Source organism: Anas platyrhynchos, chromosome 2, assembly GCF_047663525.1.
Source record: "Anas platyrhynchos isolate ZD024472 breed Pekin duck chromosome 2, IASCAAS_PekinDuck_T2T, whole genome shotgun sequence".
Classification (NCBI taxonomy): domain Eukaryota; kingdom Metazoa; phylum Chordata; class Aves; order Anseriformes; family Anatidae; genus Anas; species Anas platyrhynchos.
The window spans coordinates 49934354-49951949 of record NC_092588.1 but is presented as its reverse complement, the minus strand read 5'-3'; the positions used below and the strand labels follow the sequence as shown (position 1 = coordinate 49951949).

Genomic DNA, 17596 nt, shown 5'->3' with positions numbered 1-17596 from the left:
CATGGGAATGAGCAGCCTTCCCACGGCAAGATCCTGCTAATACTGCTCAGAAACTGTAATCTCAGTTAGCAAAAAGTTTTAGGGTTTGTCACAAGCCTTTTGTGGCAGCGACGTGCATTCAGGCACGCACACTGTGTATGACCTATGAATCAGCACTAAAATGTTTTATGCTTGATGAACGTTGTTTTTCAGACAGATAAAAGACTTCTTAACAATTTCTCTCATCTGTAGTACCACTATATTTTCCATACTGGATACATCTACAGATTTTTTATCTTATTAGAAACAAAGGTGCCATAAGGGTTGTCTACAAAGGACTTATACTTCCGGATTGCAAATCCCAAAGAAATGTCATCAAATATATTTGTTGATATTAGAGCAATCTAAAAATTACAACTGAGCTCAGATTAAGTAAATATATACGCATAAGCTTTTATTGGAGTAAGTAGTGCTGTACATGCATAAAACACTTCCGAGGATTGTGATTTTTCCTAAATGGCATGAGTTGGAAGTTGTTTTTCATTCAACAGCTACAGCTGTGACTCCAGCTGTCCCTCCTAGATGTTAAGTTATTTGTCTCAGGAAGCCTCTTATCCAAAGGACTGACCTTTCAAAAGGTTTTGCAGTCACCTCTATTTTGTGCTTCCTTATGTATGTGCTGATGAGCTGGGGATGGTGGCCAGGTGATAAATTGCTAGCAGGTGATAAATTGCTAGACAACCTGCTCATTAGTTAAACGTCTGGTAAGGAAGATCTTGGTGTGGGCTGTGAGTACTTACCCCTGCAGGATATAATTTAAAAGAGTAAGTCTTAATATAGCTCTATGGATATAGCTCTTGCATGTACCTCGTGCTGCTTCTCTACCACTACTGGAAGTTTTTCTTCTGTAGCTCTTTATGTGGGGGAACTTTGCTGCTTAGGAGTGAACAAATAAATTACAGAGTGTGTATGTGTACCTCTAAGACTGTGCTGTGATAGTCATAGGATGAATAACAACACTAGTTGCTACAAAAGTCTCATTCTTGGGAAAGAAAGGGGATATTCTTTGGTTAATGCTGACTTTCAGTGTGGTTTGAGCTGTAGTTTGAAATGCAGGGCTGTGCAGTTGTGCAGCAGTGTCACCTTCCATTTAAGTAAGGTTCTCCTTGTTGAAGAGGAGAACTAGCTTTAGAAAGCTACCAGCTTTAGAAAGACTACAGGGTGCACTGAGACTGTTCTCTCCTGACTAAGATAAAATATCACATTAGGTTGCTACTTCTGAACTTCAGTAAAGCATCTGTAGATAAGTGTTGCTTTTTCTGGCAGTATCTTGAATTTTGTTTTTGCTTTTTTCTCAACACTGTTAAACACTTCTCAGACTGTGCAAGGCAAGTGGAAGCTACCTCTGTGCCTTTGGTTAGCCAGAATTCTCAGTTGATGCCCATCAGAGCTCAGCTCTCGAAAACTGGCCTCTGTGAGAAACACTTCCAATGAGCTGCACTTTCATGAAATGAGCTGTGCACCAACAGGTTGATTTAATTTCTTCAGTTTAATTCAGCTCTTTTCCTATGTAGTCTTGGGGAAACTGGGGCTCTTCTTCTGTGTAAAATTATTTCTGACAAAATGAAGAGGACTGACAAAAGCTTCTGTCCACTCAGGGCTGGCAATGAGTATGAAATTATCTGTATGTTGGCTAGTACTGGAGTGGGATTGATCTCTTGCTATCATTTTTGGCAACACAAGCTACACATGCAAAAGAGACAATGCTGGAGTCAGGCACAGAATTATGGATCCCCTGTGGCTGTCTCCACACCTATTAAAAGAAAACAAGTGATATTAGTGGTGACGCACCAGCTTTAGGAGCTGTTCCAGGAGTCTGTCCCTAGAGAATCCAAGGGAGATAAGAGCTCAGTATGTGCTGCAGGAAACACAAGTAGAGCTTAATACAAAGTATGCTAAGCCCTGGCAGCCAGTCTGCAAGGATGTTGTGCTCAGATTAATTCTACCAGGAATTAAATACAACAGGTATGTTGGGGTTTCCATAAATCTGCTCTACAGTAGGGGATTAATTTATTCTTCTGTGTTGTCTATGGTACAAGGCTGAGATGAGGTCACTGGCTGCCCTCTTCTGTGGAGGTTCCCCAGTGCGATGAGAGCAGCCTGGAAGAGTTTTTACCATCTGTAGTGGACAATCACAAAACGTTCAGTGACACAGAAAACTATTCAAGTAACTATTCCAATGTTTCTAGATGAGAGTCACCAGCTCACCTGATGAGGGAACTTGCTGACTCCTAAGTAAATGGTTTTGGTGACCTGACTATTGCTAGAAAACTTATTCACTCTGTGAACTTACTGTGGCATTTTGTATCCTAAGTTATTTAAGTGCTATGGGTGGCTATGTCAGAAAGAATCTGGGCCTATATTAGAAGTGTTTTAAGTGGTTAAAGATATATTAATATAAATTGCAAACTTTCCAGGCAGTCCCTGGTGTTATTTAGTAAAGGATCAATGCCTGTTGTAATGTAGAGTCATTACTGCTAATTTTCACTAACAGTAACTATTTGCTAGTGGTGTGCAATGCTCTCTTAAATCCCTTCAAAGGCCTCCTATGTGAGCTGTAGTTTGGAGGGAGGTGTATATTTTTCCCCTTCTCCTTTCATTAGAACAATCGAGAGCACTGACAGGGAGAAGCCAATAAAACAGGCAAGCTTTGGGGTTCATCCAAGGTCATCTTCAGATGAAATCTAGAAGAAGGAACATCAGGTTAACGATGTGCTGTGAACTGTTGCTTTGAGGATGAAAGGAACAAAAAGGGCTTCCAACCTGTTCTGAAGTTTGTCGGCTCCATGATCAAGAGAGGAGCTTTTTCTAAATATCTGGATTACATTGTGAAACCATTCTCTAAACTGGGATACTTGTAGCAGTACAATCTCTCTGTGCTGTAAAGATGGGAATAACAACATGTAGGAGGGATAGGAATGAATTCTCTGTAACAGAGAACGTGGGGTCTTGTTTCAGGTTCTGTTTAAACAAAAACAAAACCAACTACAAACAAAGCCACAACAAAAACAAAAGACAGTCTAAGGTATGTCACCTTGTATCTAGTTCTTAGGTTTTGTATGTGTGTGTGGAAAATGAAGTTTTAAGAATTTCCTGCACTTTTCCCATCCGTAGAGCCTTATTCCACCCCTCTTGCTTGGCTTGCACAGCTGTGTACAACTGGGAAACTGCACTGGTGGAGTTGGTCAGAAGTCTTAAGCACCTCTACTAAAATTTCAGAAAATAGCTTTGTGCCTGAGCTAGTGGGACCTGCGTTACTGAAGTACATAACCACAGGACTGGTAGCCTTATGGATGTATATCCACATAAGCTAAGTCTGTCACTGAGGTCATAAGTAGCCCATGAAAATAAACAGAGCAGCATGCAGTGATTTGGTAGTCTGTACGAGGTGGGATCTCTTCCCCACCTCTCCCCCTTAGTTTTCTCAACATAAAATAAACATGAGTAGTAATCTTTTGGCAGTTTTCACTACCAGTTCTACTGCATGGGTTTCAATTGGCTCAAATTTAAAGTTTTCGTTGATAGCATGTATTTTAATTAGACATCACTATTTTTCTGTAAGTTTGACACTATTAAAAATAGAATATCTGCAGAGAAAAGCCCCACTATGAAGCTTGCTCAAGATATTTTAAAGAAAAGAGTTATGATACTTGATCAAAATATTTCACATGTGGAAAAGTTTAGCTGAAGAAAGAACAGTTCATATCTATAAAGATAGGATACCTATAAAAATAGTTATATAACTCTATCATGTAAACTCCTAACCATGAGTTTAAATAGCAATTTCTAGCTTGTTTACTATTCCCATTATTTCATCTTTGGTTTTACGGGTAAAAAGTCTAGGACATAAGTGCAGTTTGCCTGTGCTATCCTGCTTAATCTGGCCTTTTCATGAGGCTTAATCCGATGCGGTTATCTTTTAGGATGGTACACTTTCTTCTGGTGAGAATAGTTGGTTTCCTTTAAAGTATTTTTATGTTATGGTGTTGTATTTTAGAGAAGTGTCTTGTAAGTGCATGGCTGGGGAGCCATTGCTAGTTTTTCCAGTAAAATATTAGTTTATCAAGGCTAGAATTTGCTAGATAAGCTCTTTTGTAATGTATGCTTATATCATACCTACTGAGCCTTTAAAATGTACTGTTACTTCTAACGTTCATACTATAGTAGTTCCTGTACTTAGGATTTAAATGCTGTAAGATTTGGCTGTTTAGTGGGTTCTGGTATGTAATTCTTAATAACTTCCAAAAGAACTTGATTACAGTTCCAGTTTTATTTCAAAAAGTCTCCATTGACTTCATGTAGAGGTCTATGTGCACAACAGGCCCTGCCCTGTGCATGAATGAGCCACCTTTGCTCCCCAGAGCCCTTTTGGCTTAGGATGCTGAAGTAGAGCAAAGGGTGGGCTTCATGGCCCTACAGCAGGTGGGTAGAGGCAGTTCTGTAGCGGTGTGGAGACAAGGGACTGGCAAGCTGCCGGATGCTGCATGTGAAACCAGGTAGGGCTGCTACTGATGGCAAAGTACCTTGCTATCCCTGATATGGCATCATTAAGAGAAGGATTTCCAAACCTACATGTTCTGTTCAGCACGAGGGCACATTACAATGTAATTAGCCTTACTAAATGGATTTGTTTGTTAGTCATGCTGAAATCCTGCAAGCCATAGCTACTTTCTACAGTTTGAATATTTCATATTTTTCTGGGTTTAGTTTAGCTTGGCTTTTCTTCTCTGCTTCCTAGATAGGTCACTTAAGTAAAAACATATCTATTTGTCTCTAAGGATGTGATTCAAGAAAGCTGAGAGAGAGTGTGCTCCAAAACACCAGATGCAGAAATGATGTCAACACTCAGGTTGACCAATTTCATACTGCTTCTCTGTTTTTCTTGGGTTAGCAGATCATTTTCTGGTACAAATTCTAATTTGTTCAATGGATTCTGTTATTCTCTCAATGTTCATTTGCAGATCCCATCTTAAGAAGTAATGAACATATTCACATATTTGATTCACTGCAAGTCAGTGACTGAAGACTTAAATTTTGAGAAATGGTACTTGCGAAATAATCTAGAACCTTGAAAATTTTCTCCTCAATTTCTTTTTCAAGATCTCCTAAAAGACTGCTAAGAGACTGAGGGCCATGTGTGCTCATTGACCTCACTTTTCAAGAGGTATACCTATGTGCTAGACACCCATGCAGGCTACTGCTAGGGTCTATGATCACACAGAACTGGCTATAACTGCCATAAAAGCGCAATCTGCCAGCCCAGCTCCATTGTGCCTCACATGCTTGTTGACATTGTTCATCTTTGACGGAATCTGTAGTTTGGTCTAACACCTGGCGTCAGTGATCTAGGTTCTACCTCTTACTGCAAAAGGCATGGGGAGAGTAAAATACTAACAGTCTCTCTACACATAGGTACGTAGCGTTATATTGTATTGCTCTGGTGAAGCTCACTTAAAGAACTGGCTGCACATAAGCCATTGCTGAGTGTGAAGACTGCTTTCTGGCAGTAAGATCACAGTCTTCTGGATGACTACTATTTTTTCCTCTGTTTATCCTTGAGTAAGTAGCTCTTAATTCCTCTTCTCTTAATGTATGATTAAGTTTGCTGGGACATCTAATTACTGCTTGGAGCACAGTCAGAATCCTTCTACTGCCTTACTTTGAATCCTACTTCTTTGTCCATGTTATCTCAAAAGTCCACTTGCATTTTGGGGCCTCTGCTAGGCAGGCAACACTGTATGCATCAAATTTCTTCAGCATGCCATCATGTTTATCCCCTTTGCTCAGCCATTAGCAGCAGGATACCATCCATTTCTCTCATCCTGCTGCTATTTTTCCCTTCAGCACTGCCTTTTATATAAATAACATACTTCCTGACCTTTCCCAAAGATGTCCTCAGCCTGCTGTGTTTGTCTCTAGTTAGCTCAAAGCACGCTGAAGCGGTCTGAGCATTAGAGTCTGAGTCCTTTCTTCTGTTGTTTTTTTGATACTCAGTACAATGAAATTATATATAAAGTGGGATATTAACAAGACAGATCTTGGTTCCTTGGCTGTAAAATGATCAGCTTGCTTAGTGCCCTGGATTCACAGTAATGTCACTCAAAGCCGGGGGGCTCAGTTGCTGCCTTTGAGTTCATTTAGACTGTGAAATAAAAATAATCTCCACTGAGGGTGAAAGCAAGTTTGGGTTGTTTTCTGGTTAACTTGGCTGCTTATATTTGACATAAAAATGTAATGGCTGTCACTTAAAATGTCTCCATGATTCTGTGTCCAGAAATTTTGGCTTCTCATGTTACTAATGGAAATGGTGAGGCAGGTCAGATAGGGCATCAGAAGCTGTTTGGGGCTACCCTGTCATCTGTCCAAGTGTTTTGGGGATGGAGGTGCAACACAGCTATAGGCAAAGCAGCTTCTGCTCTGTACAGCCCAATGACATGGGCTTTTTTGGGGATGGTGAGTACTTGCTATGACAAGGAGGCTGACAGGAACACCAGGCTGTCATTCACCTGGCTAAAGACTCAGCCACTCAGCATAAAGGTTTGAGTGTTGCAGGCATAAAAAAATGCTTCCAGCAGGTCCACCTGTGACATGCCTCCTACCATGGTGAACACTGCACCTCTGAGGTCTTCTGTGACACTCAATGTGAAGCTATGGTGATACTGTAACATGTGGTAGATTTTGTATTGCCATTTTTTTTCCATACTTCTACCATTTGTCTTTTCCCCAAAGCAGGGCTTTTATTGCTATGTACCGTAAGAATCATACGTTCTGTATTTAGCTGTGGAAGAGTTGTCATGTGAGGGTTTGGTGAACTGCTGTGTCTTTTCTGGGAGACAGCCCTAGCATGCAAGCCTACAGGCTGGAGATCTGGGAGCATCACCAGTCTACCTGTTGTATTCTATCAGTTCAAGTTGCTTGTGATAGCAACTTGCCAGGCTGTGATACAGGTTTTTATTTTGTGTACTACTGTAGGCTCATACTTTGAAAGGCATTATAACAACTCTGTCCTGTTGTAACACTCCCCCCCCCAAATCTGTTCCTTATTCTTCAGATAACCTCACTGTCATCCGTAGATTACTCTTGGGGTCATTTATTGCTCAGATTAAGTGAGGGTGGCAGAATCTGGCATCATCAGTATCTTTCTCTCTGCAGTATGCACAATGGAAAAGCCAGCGGACATGGCTTGAAGAGATGCACTATTAATCCTGAGCATGTGAAGGAACTGACTTCAGACAGCACTTGTATTTTTGGCAGCAGAGGACAAGCTGTAGGTATGACAGCCATGGATGCAGAGGCTGAGGTTAAGGCTGCAGATTTTTGCGTGGGCAATGCCATCCCATCACAAGTTCCTGGGGGAGCGGCATGGTATTAGTCAGCTGGGCCACAGGTGTTTAAGCCCAAACAGACTCTCAGAGCTCATTAAATAATTTAATTATAAAAGTCTGAAAGAGGCTGTTCCTTTCTTCGCTGACTGATGTGACAGAAGAGCAACATACAAGTGGAAAGGTGTCTTGGGCCAGAATCTAATTTTGTGTCACTGGATATTTGGGGCAATCCAGATGGCTTCAGTGGAAGGTACTCGGGGGTCAGCACAACTGAAATCAAAATCCAAGCCACAAGCCGCCTACCTTTTTTCTTTGCTCTGACTCAGATCTGTTTTGTGTCTCTCCTGCTCTGATGGCACCCATTTTCACATGTGGATAACTTGATGACAGGCCATGGGCAGACCCCTCTGATGTTCCTGGTAGTGCTCTAGGGACATGTCACATGGTGGGACCTGGGAAGTCACCTCCAGGATCTCTGCAACCTTTCTGCAGTGCAAAAGTAACCTCACAAAAGTGCCAGACTGAATGCTATGCTTTACTAATTTTGTGGCTGCATTAATGTGCTAAACATAGACCAATGTGCCCTGAAACTATTCATAACACAGAGACATGAGGCAGCAATGTTCCCTCTGATATAGCAATATAGCCTTCTGCAGACTGCATCTGCATGAGTAAGGAAGTTTACCCCCACCCCTTGTCCTCACTCCCTTTCTGCCCTCACCACCGTGGAGGAGATGCAGGAAAAAAAAACAACAACTCATAACCCTACAGTTCAAGCTGAGAAACTTCCTGCTTATGCTGCTTAGAAGGTGGCTGGTTTTCAGAAGTAATTTTCTAAGACTTTGATCCATTTAGAGACTTAGGACAGTGACTGCTTTTAGCACCCAATATGTGTGTGTGGTAGTTATGAGCATCCTGCTTGCTGATGAGTTGATGCATTGCAAAAAAATAAATAATTAAGTGGAACAACTTCAAGCAGCAAGGCTTCAATAGATCTAAGGAGACATGCACAGAGGAAGATGTCACTGTGGCCCAAGCTCTCGTGACAGTGACAGCAGGAGGAGGTGGGAGGATGCTGTGTTTTTTCTGTCTTAAGTCCAGACTCTGACTAACCCTGTGTGGGTTCTGGTATCCAAGTCTGGACCGTCCTCAGTCCCAGCCGGGTATGTGGCGTATCTTCTTTCCAGCACCATGGGCCGGGGGAGGGAAGAGCACAGTGTGACTGGGATTGGAATTTGGCCCTTAAAACAGCTTTATTAAACTGTGGGAAAGTGATAGGGTTGCCAACGAGACAAGCAAGGAAACTACTGGAAGTTCATCACACTAAACACCTCCTCCATTTCAAAGCAAAATAAAGCCTTTGTGTTGGAAATCCCATTTTCCTGACCAAAACAGAATTGCAGCCTTCACTTTTGTGTCTTTTTCAGGTACTTACACATTAAATGTTAGCATATACATAGGAATTTTTGCCACAATATCTGCAGACATATTTTCATTAATCCATGAATCCATAGGTATATTGAAGTTCAGGGTTGACCCCAGTGTTTCTGTGGTTCTGGGTTTTCCATCTGATGTGGTTTTGAAAAATACTAGTAAATCCTTGCAGAAATCTTTTGTTTCTAACCACAGCTCATGGATAGTCTCCAGACAGAAATGTAAAAGTTTCTCTAAAATTCCTCCTCCTGCTTTCTATTAGAGTTTGGTTGATCCTTCTTTGTTTACCTTGCATTTGAGATATGGTGTTGGGACAAGGCTGTTCTACATATACATAATCAAGTTCTTTCACTGAAGTTTCCTATGGCATCTTTCAACATAGATTAACAGTGGCCACTTCAGGAACAACCCACGTGTGGCAGTTGCGGGTAGCGAACAAGATGTTAAACATCTCCTACAGAGAGAATCACAGGCCTGACTGCAGCCTTGTTAAGTCTCTCTTACTCTCCCATTTTGATTTTGTCCACTTAAATTTCCCTGAAGAGGGAGTATTGGCTTTCCAGAAGAGAAGAAACATTGACTACTTGTTGAGCAACAGCTGAAAGCTATCATTTCTAATCTTGCAATTTTTTAATATTGGATGCTTACACTGGAAGACAACACATTTTTTTCACTATAAACTATTTCCATTTTGCTTTGTAGAGCAAATGAAATGATTAAAGCAGGAGCTATTCCCAGTTTATAACCAATTCTTCAAGACAGTAACAATAATTGACCTCAGGTTAGTCTCTCCATAAATTGTATGTGAAACCATGCAAGTTGCAAACAAGCATAGCCAGATTATCCCCAAAACATATTCTTCAAGAGAGAAAATCATGTTAAGTCTGAGCACGACATGGATGGATACTTGCTTTGGTTCTTTTAGTGTGCTGAGATGAAACTAAGCAATTGTGTCCCATATGTGCAAAGTATAATGTTTTGCTAGTCATTAACAAGAAAAGTATTATGGTTAATTTGAGGCTTTCCTAAAGCCTTTTTTTTTTTTTTGGCAATAACACCGTGGAAGGGAGCAGCTGAAATAATAATAAAACTTTATACTTACAGGGAACTTTCATCTGGGAATATCAAAATAATTTATAAGCTTAGTTAAGTCTATCTTGCTATTTTTCTAGGATACTATTTTCCTATGGCAATTGGTAAGCAAGAAATTTTATCCTGGTTTAGCAGAAGGGTGAAATGGGGCACAGAAAGGGTGAGCAACTCATGCAGGTCTACTGCAGCAGATCACGGGGGGTTAGCCAAGATTCATTCTCAAGAGAAGTGGATTTTGCATTGCCCTACTCATGACATGATTGGGTTACTTCCTAATTTCTTATGTTGAAGGGTTCTGGTGCTGAGAGCCTTTCCACATCAACACCACGTATTCAGGCCCTAAAGATCTGCTTCTAGGTAGCTGCCCACTTCCATCTTCACTTTAGTCATTCTCAAGGGTCACTCAGTAAGGCTACCTCAGCTGCTTGAGCTGCTCTTTCTTGCACATGAGAATTGGGCTCTGCAGCAAGCACTTGCCATCCAGCAGGAAGCCCATCTGGGAGATGGAGCACCCAAGTGACAGACTCCCAAAGAACTGTATCAACTGGGTTGGCAGAGATACTTCTGCTCAAGTCATGAAGCATCATCCTTTTTCCTAATAAGCATCTCAAGGTGCCTGGAGCACAACAACCCTTCAGTTAGAAATGCTGAAGGTCCACTTCATGATGCTAAGTCCACAGACATGAAGAAAGGATGGAATCTGCTGGTCAGTTGAAAACAAGGCTACTTTATGATATTTGTATTTTGTAGCATCCAAAATTCTAGGGAGTCTGTCAGCAACTTTGAAGAGATGCTTGCTTACAGGATATAGGGGGTGTCTCTCATCTGTGAGATCTTCAGGTCTCGTTCTTGAAATGGGCTGACTCCTTGCTATAAACAGCTCATTTCTGTCTGGAACTACAAATATATCTTCTTTAACAAGAAGATATTTTCAAAAGCTATAAATCAAACAACTGTTTCCCTCGTTAAAGGAGGAATTGCACGTCTTTCATGGCATGGGGGTTGCAAAAGCACAAGGATACTCCTTGTACTATCCCCAGGTCTCTGTGAACTGGAGTCTGGACTGGATCTGAAGCAGGATAAGCATTGTGTGCTCTGAAAAAGAAAGGTTTTCTTCTTGCACTGATTTCTGCTGCCCATGTGAAATCTAATTGGCAACAAATTTTACAATAAACTTCCAGGCAGGTGCCAATGTGTGGTCCTATGGATACTCGAGAGAAGATCAAGAACTCTACTAGCTTTCCATATGCTGGGCAGACAGGGTTTAAAGGAATGAATTAAGTGTGGAGGGGAAAAAAGTACCGCTGCACTGTAGCTCATTATCAGTAACACAATGTAATTTTATTTATGTACTGGAAGAGGTTCTGCTAGTATTTTAAAAGGTTTCCTTTTTCTTTCTAGGATAGAACATACAAAGATTTATGGTAGGCAGATCAGAGATTTTTTCATCCTGCATCATTAATTTTGTTTCACTATCTCACCTTAAATAGTGTGCTATTGCTGCAATCTATAGCTGCGATTTTCAGGTAGGAGGTATGGCTTAAAGAGTGCAATCTGTGGCTTCAGGAACTGTAAGGAGCACGGGAATGTCTATGGAGCATCGGCCCTTCTGCAGGACCAATGAACTCATTATTCAGTTACGGAGCACTGAAAGTAAGTGCTTGCCTCTGGACATCTGGGTTTAGGCCCTGTGCCCCAGAAATTTGGGAGTTCTGGAAACAAATACCTTGTGTTTAGCTAGGATGTTGACTCAAAATTCTGACCTCCCCCCTTACTTCATTGCGAAGAAGGCAAATCATGTAACAGAATAGTATATGCTCAGTTACGTCCTGGGTTTTATTTCTATTATTTTTATTTTTACTAGTGATTGTTTCATTAACATAACTAGATGTACAGAGCCCAATGTCATTAACAGGTTTTTAAAAAAAAAAAAAAAAAAAAAAGGAAAATCACAGGCATCAAGCAGATTTGCTGGCAATCTTGACCATGAATCAAATCCAACTTCCAATACACCCCATGCGAACTTATACACAGAAGTCTTAAGCAGTTTGGTTGAAGAGATTCCAGCCCAGGACATTTTAGTAACCTCCACATAACTGATTGCATCTCAGCTCTGCACATGTTTTGATTTGTAACTGCTCAAAGAAACCAACAGCGCATGCATCTCAAATGCCTGGCTGAAGTATTTTGTGAAAATGAATGATCAAAAGCAGGTCAGACATCTCTTTGTCTTGCTTGAACATGTTAAAAATCAGAATAATTCTCAGCATCTGGTCAACTTTAGTAATGTTTTTGTCTTGGGTTCTTGAGTCTCTGTAGAAAAACATAATCTGTGACATGTTTTATGAATACAAGGACATTTTTTTCAGTCACCTGTCTAGACATGTACACGCACAAATAAGTTGCTAGTTATTTCAAGACATGCATAAAACACTGACAAACCAACTCCCTGAAAAAAAGTCCTTTTATTGGTTGCTACCTGCTTGGAGAGCATTAATGAGGTATGAGACCAAGATGTTAAGTTAGTAAAAGGAAAATTCTCACGCAACATGAGTAATGCAGAGCCTCACCCTTCAGTAGCTGAGGCAGGGTTTTGGTCTGATGGTTGTGCTGGGGATGTTTGCAATAAGAGTATCATTATAGTTTGGCTTTTCTTCAGCAGTTGATTGTGACAGTGAAAGACAGAAATGTAGAAATGTAATCTTTGGACCGTTTACCACATTTTATTCTTTTAAAGAGTATTTGGCCAGTTTACTAATAATTTTGCTGTCATAGATAACAGCTTTGCAATCTTCTTGAGTGTAGATGGTCTCTCCATTGTAGAGGGGGAAATGTACCTTCAGTGGTCTCAGGAAGAAGTTAATTAAAAACAGCTGTTTTTAAATGAGAAATGTCACTTTAAATCTGAAAGCTTTCATATGTCTTTGATTCTGTGACCATTAATTGTTTTCCCTTGAAATCTGTTATAATTTATGGGAAATCATTAGTCTGCTGTAGAATGACACGAAACTGGGATTTTGTAATCCTTCTGAGCACTGTTAAAATGATTTCCCACAATTGTTATTTCCTTTAGGACCACAAAGTGTTCTTATTATCATTGTGTCCTATATACATACCAATTGTATATAATAAATTGGCTGGTTGGTAATCAATGCCTTTTATGGGAATTTTTGGAGGGTTTAGCTGTAGTCTCACCTTTCACATGGCTGATATACATAGGTCAAAAATGTGATTGAGGTATATTTCTGTCCAAATGTGTGTATATGCACATACCTGTGGGGATAATTTTTGGTTTTGTGGACACTGAATGTGAGGTAAGACTAATTACTTTCCATGTTTCCTTAGACTCATGTTTTAAAAGTTTATGGTACTTCAAAAGTGGCTGACATTTGGTTTCTGTTTGGGATAAGGTTTTCAGCCAAATTATTTTTTCTCTCTCAGCCCTCAACCTGCTTGCATAATATCTGAGTAATGAAGAAGAGATCACCGAGGGTTTCTCTCTCTAAGACAAGCGAAATTCCAAACGTAAGGTAATTGAAAAGCCTTGCTCTTCATTGTCTTTTCAAAGAGCTGAAGTGATCTGTAGGAGAGGTACTATTGGGATTAATGTTGTGCTCCCTGCAAGGTTCTAGTGTACTGCTAATGTTATTTTTAGGGCATCGTTATTGATATTGGCTAGCATTACTCAGAGTCTTTAATCAAAAGGAAGAAGTGATAAAGACATCTTTATGATACACCCATAAGCGATAAGCATGAGGAATATGGAAAAAGATTAAAGACATAATATCTTGGCCTCAGAGAAAAGGGTCTTTGTCCTGTTAAAAATAAAGTTGGCCAGATGTGCTCATTTAGGCATGGCAACCCTTTTTTTCTCATCAAGCCCACCTCTGGATAGGCTTTTAAAATCTAAACCTTAATTTTGACAATTTTATTTGAGATCGCACAATGCTTTTTGTACTGCTGCACTGAAATGTGCAAGGCACTTACATTTGTGACACTTTTCTGCAAGCAAATAGTCAAAACATGCTGGTAATTAAATATATGCTTAAATTTTCTCACTGAATCAGGCAGGGTATTGAGTGACACATTTTGTACCTTAATAAGCAGTTCCCATGTGTGAACTGCTTCTCAGTTGTATGACAGCAAGGCAGGCTGACTAAAAAACAGCTGTAGGTGCAATTGTGCTAGTGGGAATTGCTTAGCCTACATACCTATTGCTCTGAAAGTGCCTGCAGATAAAAATAAAGGCAGGGAGGAGAGGAAAAGCAAGCTTCTAGTTTTGATGGAGGATAATCCTGAATCTCTCTGAGAGCTGTGGGGTCCAGCAAGGACTGTCCCTCTCCATCCAGAGCTGCCTGCCTTTGCTTCCCAGCTCATGTTAAACATCAAAGCCACCCACTCAAGAGGATGCCATTGATGCATAAGGTCTTCATTCAGCCCATCACTTCTGAAGAAGCTCACCACCTTTAAATTTTCAGCCCATTAAACAGCCTGTCTTCATCTGAACTTGGTCACCATGCCTTCCTTGACCTATGGGGATGAGCAACTGAGGGTGCTGTTATTGGAAGTCAATGATAGACACAATACCAACTGTTCATCTGTCCCTACAGCATGTATCCATGAGAATCGTGTACACTTGCTGCTGTTTGAGGATGGGCTTTGTCAGAAGCAATGGCATCTGCCAGGGTGTCCTGCATTTTAGAAGTTAAAAGTTCATGCAGTTAACTGTGCTCTCCTACTTTTGGGTCAAGCACAGTTTGTGGGAGCATTTTCTCATTAGATTTTTACAGTCCAGAACGGACTGAATGCAGCAGCCTACAGGACTGCAGAGAGGTTGCAGTGGGATTTTAGTGGGAATATTTGCATACAGATGTGTGCTCTGGAATGAACAAGCATTTTCTGTTCATTCTGGCAGTTGACCATGTAGGTTCCTAATTTAAAACAAGGAGGAAGCAGGGGAAAGACATAACTATGTAACTGGACAGAAAAAAGTGTCTGGACATTTCCTAAAATGAGACCATCAGTTATGGATGAGGCACTTATTCCATCACTGTGACTCCATTAAATTGGTAGTCGGTAAACTCCCATCCCTTTCTGCATTTCTTTTCAGCAGATTTTTTTTTTTCCAGCTCTAGAATATGTATTGTTAATGTAAATGTTGTTTCCATGTTTTCTTTATACCACTGATTGCTGATTGTTGCCTTTGAATTCTCTTCAGGGCATGTAAGTCTCTTTCAAATGTCTTTTCCTCGGGGTAGAACTGTTTTCCTGTCTCTCTGGAAACATTACTGACTTTTGCAGGGAGAATATAATGGAAGAAGAAGCTTGGGTTTTATGAGTTCCTAAAAAAAATAACTTGGTTACAGTTAAGTGGAAACACTTTTAATGCTTTCTAATAGTTCTCATCCTGGATGGAAGTTATCACTGTTGACAGAAAACCTCAGGGGGTGGAGAAGATAGTAAGTAGTCTTCCAAAGTGAAGGATAATGTGTGTTTCCAGCCATCTAGAAGTTCAGAAACTGATGATTTATCTTCAAAGCAGAAGATTTATCTTCAAAAAGGAAAAGTTGCATAGCTGAATCACACTTGGACTACCTGTTGAAATCCTATTTTGTTCCTTAGGATTATGCCCCAGGATTTTGGAGAGAAGAGGCAAGGAGATGGTTTTATGAAATCCTCCAGCAGTATTTCACATCCATCATTCCTAAATGATGGTGGAGAATCTGTTGGTGGTCTGGGATACCATGGCCATGCTGATTCCTATGATTTAGCCCTGAAGGAAAGCCAGTGGTGTGCTGCAGATCCCCTCCCACTCCCCAGGCTGTGCCATGGTGCCCCAGCCTTTCCTAGCCCTGGGATGTGCTGGGCAAAATGCATCCTTTGCTGCATGGCAGGTTGCGTGGCCTCTGGCTGTGCTTCTGAGCGATGGTTCACAAGGAGGGGTGAAGACTGGGGGGAAACAAGGCACATGTAGAGCTATTATGCACCTATATCCAGTAACTGGTCTGAATTTTTCACACTGGTGTGTTGTTAGGAACTGGGGTGACTAAAATGAATAATATCTTTAGTGGTCATTAAAGTACAGCAGAAATCTCCTAAGGGACAGATGAAGATCATCTGGCCTCTGCTGCCTAATAACCCTTTTCCTGGAGAGTGTCAAACTGAATTTGTAGTTGTGTCTCTTTGTTTAGACATTAGCTTTCAATTTATTACTTAAGGGACTCAGCCCCAAATTGGAGATAGGTCACTATTTGCCCTTTTTTAATGGTAAACTGTGCTGTGCACACAAACATGTCAGAAACAGCTGAGGGTAAGTTGCTTTCTAGTCCTCCAGCAGCCCATCATTTTATGTTGGTGTCATTTGATTAACATGAGGCATCACTGATCACAGCAATTATACAAAAATGCCACTATTTCTTAAAAACTCAGCAGGTTGTTACTGCTGTGCTATGGATGTGTATGTAGGATGGAGAAATCCCAGCTCTGGAGCCATGTCTCCCAGTGCTTGGAGCAGAAGGGATCTGGCCTCCTAGACAGACAGGCTTCCTTCACAAAAGTCTGGACAGGGTTCCTTAGGGAATCAAGTCAAAATCCAGCTCAGGGTTAGGCACAGGTGAAAAAAACGTGCTCTGGAGAGACAGCAATGTTATTTGCGAGTCCTAGTAGGCTTTCTAAGTACTTGGGATATCAACAGACAATATTATAAACCTATCCAGTAGTTTCTTCCCTTTACAGGATCTGCATTTCATTAATTTTTGTTAAATGTATAATATTCTAAACATCTAATTGATGATATTCTTGGTTTATGATCTATGTAGATTAGCATCCTCCAGTTAGTTCTTTGCATTTTTCTCCATCACTTGGTGAAATGGAGCTGCACATACGTGTTAGGAGAAAGCCATGTAGGAATAAAAGCATCCAAGCATCTAAATGTGCTGCTGTTAGAGCATGCAGAATGGGGATGAAGGACCTAAATAAACCTCCTCACATCCTGTAGGTAACAGACAGCATATATTATCGTACACATTCAGCATTCTCCTGCAGAATTACGGGTTTTCTGGCTGATACGTGATTTCCTGTGTTGTATGAGAGCCTAAAATAGATGATCGAGACAAAGCCATGCTGGCAGAGTTTCATTCAGCGCTAGGGTATTCATTCTGATGCGTAACCATCCCCTAAAAGAGACCTGCACTTATGTAAGTCACAGCCACCATTTTGTTCCACTGTTGTTGTAAATGCAATTTTATTCCTTGAGCATGTGTAAGAGCGATACCATTCCACAGTCTGAAAGATTTTAGGGTTGGGGTTTTCTTCAACCTTCTTGTATTTACTTGTTTGTTTCTTCATAACATTGTGTTTCTGCTTGGAAATATGTTTGGCTACACAGGAAGAGTATCCATTGCAATTTATTCTTCCTGACCTTTTGTGAATCTAAAATAAACTGCTTCTTGGAAAGAAACCAGAGGCTCTCCTCTCTGTTCCCTTCAAACAAATCTGACCTTAAATTGTTTCTATTGGAGACAGCAGGAGCTGCTCTTGAAGTCGATGAAACGGAAGCAGGATGGAGTAAAACTTTCCACCACTGATTTTTTTATTAATTTATTTTTCCCCCCAGAATCTTTTCAAAGAGTATCTGACTATTGGATTTCTTCAGACCTCTCTTTTCTTACTGCTGCTGATCCCAACTGGCTACTTTGACTGTTACA

General features: G+C 40.6%; 1 long non-coding RNA gene across 1 annotated transcript; it reads left to right on the top strand.

The window, feature by feature from the left end:
- Positions 1-731: 731 nt before the first annotated feature.
- LOC119715969 (uncharacterized) lies at positions 732-17305 on the top strand. Its single transcript, XR_005263546.2, has 3 exons — positions 732-803; positions 13332-13420; positions 15513-17305. It is a non-coding gene; the product is annotated as an uncharacterized lncRNA (long non-coding RNA).
- Positions 17306-17596: the final 291 nt, after the last annotated feature.